Here is a 7,252-nt window from a genome sequence, read left to right on the forward strand (position 1 = left end):
TGCTCCTAAGCACCTGGCCCTGTGTCTGTGCCACTGCAAGATCTTCAGATATCCTCGCCTTCCCTCCCTAGGCTGCAGAGAAGCCGAGATGGATCTTACCTGTGCATGAGTTTATATACAAGCTGAGAAAATTAACAAATAATGACTGGCTTTTGTGTTCCATTTCCATGACAAAAAAGACATTGCCACAGTTTTCAGGTGCCACTTGTTAATTTCTTCCCAGCATTGGGTGACACTAGCTGGTTGATGGCCAGAGCTCTGATGTAATGAGCTCTTGCGGTGCTTTGGGTGTGTCTGAAAGGTGGAGGGCTGGCTGTGGATCGCAGGTGTGCAGGGGCTGGCAGCAGGGGATGTGCTCTGCCTAGCACAGGAGGAGACAAATAATCACAGTGAGAAGAGTCAGGGCTGCAAATGCACCTGAACAGCCAGACCACCAAACAGAGGCTGTGTCAGTTGTTGACGGGTCCTGGAAGCAATGTTGATTGTTCAAGGAAGCCAAGGGGAGCTCAGTGAGGAATAAGGTGATGCTATTCAGCCCATCATCGCTCCTCTGCAGTGAATGAACTGAGGCATCTCTGCTTTGTAAAGCTAAACAGTGAAGCAGTTGCTGTGCCTTACATCCCATTTTAGTTTCCCTGTGCAGTGTACAAGCTCCTTTACAAAATAAATAGCCCAGCAAAGATCTTCTGGAAAATTACATGTTAACAGTGTTTTGAGGATGTTCACATTTTCTCTGTGCGCTTTCATATGTATGCAAGCTGGTGTTGGAATTGATCCCCTAAAAAAGGGCTTATGGCTAAAATATTCTACGTAACAATTGATAAATTTTTATAAAATGCCGCTCATAAAATTCTGCAGAATGTCTTGTATGGTATAAAGCTGTGAAGTGCATCTCATAAAATACTCTGAAACCTGTATCTTGAAGCAGAGGATAGATCAAACGCTGCAGCAAATGAATTTGGATGACACCTGGCTTTCACAGTGATGGGTTTATTATTGGAATCTGCTGTGCTGGAAGAGATGCGAGGAGGGGGGAGAAGGTAGGGGGAAGGGAAGCGTGGTCTGCCCTCCTGTGTGATGAGCCAGCCTCAGCTAGGGAATATTATAATAGTAGTGTTACTAGAAATGGTAACCCCTTTCTGTCCCTCCCAGAATCACTATTCTGAGCAAGGAGCAAATCCATAGAAATCCCTCTCAACTGGGCAAAGCTAAACAGGCATCAGCTCCCTTGAACATGGCAAACACCGTGTCTGCCTTCCAGTCTCTTAATAATATATGTGCATGTTTCTTTTTTTTTGTATAAGATGCCACAAGAAAGAAAATTACTCCAGCTTCTTTCCTGGGGCTGTCAGGACCGATGTATCCCAACTGCCATGTCCATGGAGAGGTTTCGTTGGAGGAAAGATTTTGTTGTAGGGATAAGGTCTTTCTGGAGAATGATGCTTCCCCTTTCACAAGGGAAGAGGTGATGGAAAAACAGAGCCTTTTTAAGCACTTGTCCATTCTGACACCTCTGTCACAAACCACTCATGCATGAGACGTCAAGCTGTCACAGTTTTGTGACAGTGGCTCACACTTTAAACATGTTCAAAATATGTATTTGAGAGGTCTTGCTGAAGTTGGAGAAAGCAATTACACACCTGGACTTGTCTACACGGTCCCTGGGAGCATACTGGTCTGAAGGTACATTTGCACCACAGTTGTGGTTTTAAACACAAAAATGATGTGTTTAAAATGCTGATCAATACAGATTCCTGACAGCTCCTTTTGTGTCTTAAGGCCCACGATCCCAGCAGCAGACAGCAAGAACTGCTCTGATGCTTCCTCTCTGAAGTTCCTACTTGCACCTGCCCAGCAGAGCCCAGCAGCAGAGCAAGTGCTCAAACATGGGGACCTGGTCTGGACAGATTCCAGTATCACCTCATAAAAGCACCCAAAGCCTGTCTGCAGCACTGTTTGCTCCATTTTGAGCACCAGAACTATTTCCACATTGCTAAAACAGCTCTAAAAGTTCTCACTGCAGAGGACGCAGGTGACATTGGACTTCCTCATCCATTTTCTTTATTACACTTTGCAGAGAAACAACCTCTGCCTGGGGGTCCTATTTTTACATCCATTTATGACTCTGTAGTGTCCTCCCACTACAACTGAAAAACCACACACACATGCCAGATGACAATTTTAGTCTCTTTGTACACTCCAGATTAATCCAAATATTTCTCCTTTCTACTTTCTAATTAGTTCATCTTTTTTGTCCTCAGGCCTATGTGGATGGCTTTATTTTACAGTGACTTCATTGATGCTTCATAGAAACTTCCCTCAAAATATGCCAGGAGAAGATACATTGTACAGGAGGACAGGCCACCTTGTAAGAGACCCAAATTTTAAAAAGTACAAATTGACAAGTAATGAATGCCTGCTGTACTGGAAACTTTACAATTATTTCTTCCAAAACTTATCCAGGTTATCCAGGGAAATCTCACCATTTTCCTCACAAATATCAGTAAAATCCAACAATGCTTCCTGGAAGCATTTTGCAAACTATGGTGGGTAGTGGCATTATCCCCACTTGGCAGCAGTCCCTTCACATCCATGTGCTTCTCCAAATAATGACTTAACCTGTGTCAAAACCAGGCCAAGGTGACATAGAGAGAAGGTCACTCTGGTATCAAAGACCCTGCTGTGATAACTATTAAAATTAGTGGATGTATCAAAAATACATCAGAATCCATTAAAATGGAATAAAATTACTATTTTTTTTCCTTTTCAGTGCAGAAGGAAGTGATACCATCTGGTGTCCATTAGTCACTCCCATAAGACCAAGTAGATCTTGTTCTAGTCCTGCAGCCAGGTAAAAAAAGGTTGTATGCTCCCAGAGGTATCAGGAAGCCTGGGGTTTTTTGGGGCTAGGATGGAGAAATGGCCCAATTTTTCTGCTGATTCACTGTCGTCTTTTTCTGTTCAGTTGCAGTAATGTGACTTCAGAACCACTGTTCTCAAGAGGAATGCTCTTTGTTCACTTTTCTATTTTGGGAGGAAGCAACAGAAAATTTTGGTGTTTCCTATTTTCTGCAGGTATTTTGAGAGTAGGAGCCTGAAAGATGAAACAGTATGAAAGACTTCAAAGATCATGGCTGACTGGCAGTGAAATTCAGAGTCTAGGGAAAATTTTCTAGTGCCCAATGCCTAAAAAACCCAATTAGATGGAGAGACAGAGTCATTGCAAGTGGGACTGCCAGGAAATCCCAAAGTTGATCTCTGTGACAGTGTCTTGAATCGGTGTAAGTAAGGGTTCAAGCAAGTAAGCAGGTGTTCAAGACCCACAAAAGCAGAGTTGGGAGAAACAGCTCCTATTCTAAGCAGGCTCGAGCTTTTTCCTCCCTCACCATGTTTTCTTTCAACTTTTTGTCACTTGTTCTGCTCCCAGATTCCTCCCATCTATATTCCCCACTGCCCTTTTAGTGATCTTTTATTGCTTTCTTCCCTTCTTCTTGGTCGCATGTGGTCATGTACAAGAAAATAGAAAGTGGATGACAACCTAATCTAAAGAAGACAGGAAATCTTTCAGAGAGTGCTCTGAGATATTTAAATCAAACCAAACATATCATCAACCCTGTGACTCAAATTCAGCTTACACAATTATATAAAAATATGCATCGTTTTCATGAACATTTAAAACATGGGTGCAAGACTTCCAAATGAGATCTGCACATCACTAAATCAGTCAGGAAATGCCACTTGCACTTTGCCAGCGGTTGACGACTGGCTAATGGTGTAAAGCACAAGCGTTAACGAGCCCTAATGCCTGGCAGGAAGAGGGAGGAACTGCTCAAGACCAGGACCGGTTCCAAAAGCTATGGTGCTGCTGCCACCTGAGGTTTTCTTCTGGAAATACAACTCCTATGTGGAAGAGGTTGCACAAAAATTGGGGTAGAACAGGCAGCCTCTGCCCTCCTCACCGCCCTTGCCAGCCTGGGCAGAAGGACCAGAGATCTCCAGAGGTCCCTGCCAGATGATTTGTCCTGTGATTCTATGATGGTTAAGACAGCTGTGTTTTCATACAGTTTTTTTAGCTGTGTGATGTTCCAACTTCTTATGCAAAAATATTTTTTATCTGCTGCTACCTTGACCTATAAGGATTGCAATGTAACCAGAAAAAGTGAAGCCATTTCACCATTATGGTACTGGCAACCTTTAAAACCAGAATCCTGGCCAGGGTCTACACGCACTGCTCCAGAGCATTACACCATGGCTGGGATCTCTCTCTTCCCACTGCACACACAGACATCTGTGTTGAACAGCACATTAGCAGCACTGGTGCCCAAATCCATGTAGTCCTGATATAGCAAGTGACAGCGAAAATGAATGGAGCTTTTGAAAAGCCCGGTAATTTTTTTTTTTAATTAAAAATTAATTATATACATTTCATCATCTTCTCATCTTCTGTTGTGTTGGTATCTGATTTTAATTGGGAAAGACCATGCTGTCATTTGTGCTCAGCTTTTGATCCTGTTCCTGAATTTCTCTTATTTGTTGTAAAACACTCTTTTGATCATAAAAGCTATTTTCTCATACAAACTTCTCCTATGGTGGATCTCAGCTTTGCACACGATGTACATTGACCCACTAGACCAAACCTCTGCAAGGCATGAATTTTAAAGTTAGTTTTCTCCATCATGTTCATCATTACATCTTTCTGGCTAGAAAAATGTATAACCTAGTTACATTTAAAATAAAAAAATTAGAAACATAGCATGCCATTTTCAATTGTGACTCTCACCAATATATTATTTTGGACTCTTTTTCTCCTTTTCAAAGCCCATCAAAACTTCCATTATGGCCTAAACTAGTATAAAATAAAGCTACATTACTTTTGAGATTGTAAAATATTAATAAACTATGAATAACCAACTAAAGCTATTAAGTATATTTTAATAGGGTTTTAATTATTCTATGATTTCTTGCTTGCTTAAATTCCTTATAATGGTAAAATCATTGCACAGTATTTAATGTTAAATCAAATAAAGCAAAAAAAATTAAGATCATCTCCACTACCAATCAGACAATTCAGGAAAAGAAAAATATTTTATTACTTTACAAAAGTTGATACTTGCAATTCCATAGCTTTAGATGCCATTTTATAGAAGGCTTGCCCTTTTCAATAACTTCTCTGTTCATCTCCAAAACTTATTTGTATTTGTACTTGCAGTGCAAATGTGAACTACCACTTGGGATCTCAGGCATGACACAGAAAAATCTGAAAATTCTGGTTAAATGTGGTTATCCAAAAGTATGTTTGTACTAAAATTGTATATAGATTTATATGAATCGTTTACATATGGAAAAAGGTGGGAAGGGAGAGAAGAGATGGAGGGTGAAAAATCAGGCAAAGGAGATTCAATGCTTACATTTTCTTTAATGCATCAAAATCTTCCCGATTCTTATATTAGTATTTTATTGTTCATTATAGCTCCAATGAAGCAATTCTGTTTATGTGTGTGCTAGAAGAAGTAGTCTATCACTTCTAGTGAGATTCCTTAAATATTTTCAAGATGAGCAGATGCTTGAAATAAGCATACACTGGGCCAGTGCCCAACTGCACTGCTTGGTATTTATTAGTAGTAGTGCGTGGCTAATGTAATAGTTACTTCCTTTCTAAATTCTCTCTTCAGCTGTTCATAACTTCCCAAACCAAATTCCTTTTAAGCCTTAAATTCTCAATAGTTGGCCTCATGCAAAAGACAATCTTTGTATATTGGTTCCTGTAAAATCCATCCATCTGAATTCACATTATGTGGATAAGACAGAAGTGATTACCATGAACTCCTGCTCAGTTTTTTTTTCATATAACTGATAATAGCCATGAATTGCTATGCTTGCATGGTTGAATTTGCCAAAAAACCATGCTTGCATGGTTGAATTTGCCAAATTCAGCCTCTCATTTTACAACAGATCTTCTGCAGATGCACCGTGACTCATGACTCACACTCATGAGTTCACTGAACTCAAGGAGAATTTGAGGAGGATCAAAGTTTCACTTGTGCGGTGTTTAGGAAGGACTGAGCATGCACAGTCCCTGCCAGGAGCCAGAAGCCATGTGGAACTGCCAGCCAGGGATGTCCATGAGGGAGGACAGACCCCTCAGCCCCACTGCCAGACGTGTTTGTGGTGACACACCAGGGCTGGGGCCCAGCTGGAAAGTCTGCAAAGGTGAAAGTCTGGCTGAACAGGGTCCACAGCCAGGCAGGGATGGGACAAGGCTGGGGACATGGTCACCTACAACTTGGATAGGGGAGTGTCCCAAAGGCTGAGCTGAAATGGGGTCCACTTTAATACATTTCATTCTACAAAGAGCTCTTCATAAAACTAGGCAACTGGACAAACTAGGCAGGCTATTATCCAAAACCAGATAGCTTTTAAGAGAACTGTAAGATAGTTTTAAACTAGAAAGTTTTTAAGAGAATGAAATGGTTACATTCTTTGGAATCATTCCTTTCTAAACACATGTCATGCCACACTGGTACCTATTGCTGTCTGTGTATGAATGCTACACAGCATGCATGAAAATGTCATTTCTATGACATACCTTGCAGTTCTGTACAAATCACAGTGCAGATCTGGATAGTATGCAAATACTGAAAAACTTTGGCTGCTCCTATTAATATATTCAAACTAATTTGCTAGCATAGAGAGAAATAATCATTCCAAAACCAGAGGCATTAACTAAGTAGGTGCTCTGTGTAAGACAAAAATTCCACTTCAAAAAGCACAAAAATAGATGGCAATCTCAAAGAAAAACGCCATATGATAATTGCTATCCCTCTGGTTTTGAATGTAGACTGGATATTCACTGAAGGGCTTTGATATACAGATTAATCTACATTCCCTCCAACTGAATTTGGTTTTCTTCATTAAATGCCACCCAGCTGAATTTTGTAATCAAAATTAAGAAGTAGCTTTTCAACATTTTCAGAGGGGTTGAAGATCATATTACTCATGTTCAGTGGAAAATAATGACACTACTCCTAAAGAAATATAGAAGTATTTGCAATATCAAGACCCTTAATATCTTCTTTTCTTACCTTTACAAAATAGAAATGCTTAAAACACACATTGAAGAGCTTGGATTGGTATAAACACCAGCAGTAACAGGGTGTTTTACATCAAGTTGTACCGGAGGCTTTCAAACTCCATTTAATCCTGAGAAAAATTTATTGCTATTGCAGGTTTCAATTATTGGCAACAAGGGTTT

Source organism: Zonotrichia albicollis, chromosome 4 (assembly GCF_047830755.1).
Source record: "Zonotrichia albicollis isolate bZonAlb1 chromosome 4, bZonAlb1.hap1, whole genome shotgun sequence".
NCBI lineage: Eukaryota > Metazoa > Chordata > Aves > Passeriformes > Passerellidae > Zonotrichia > Zonotrichia albicollis.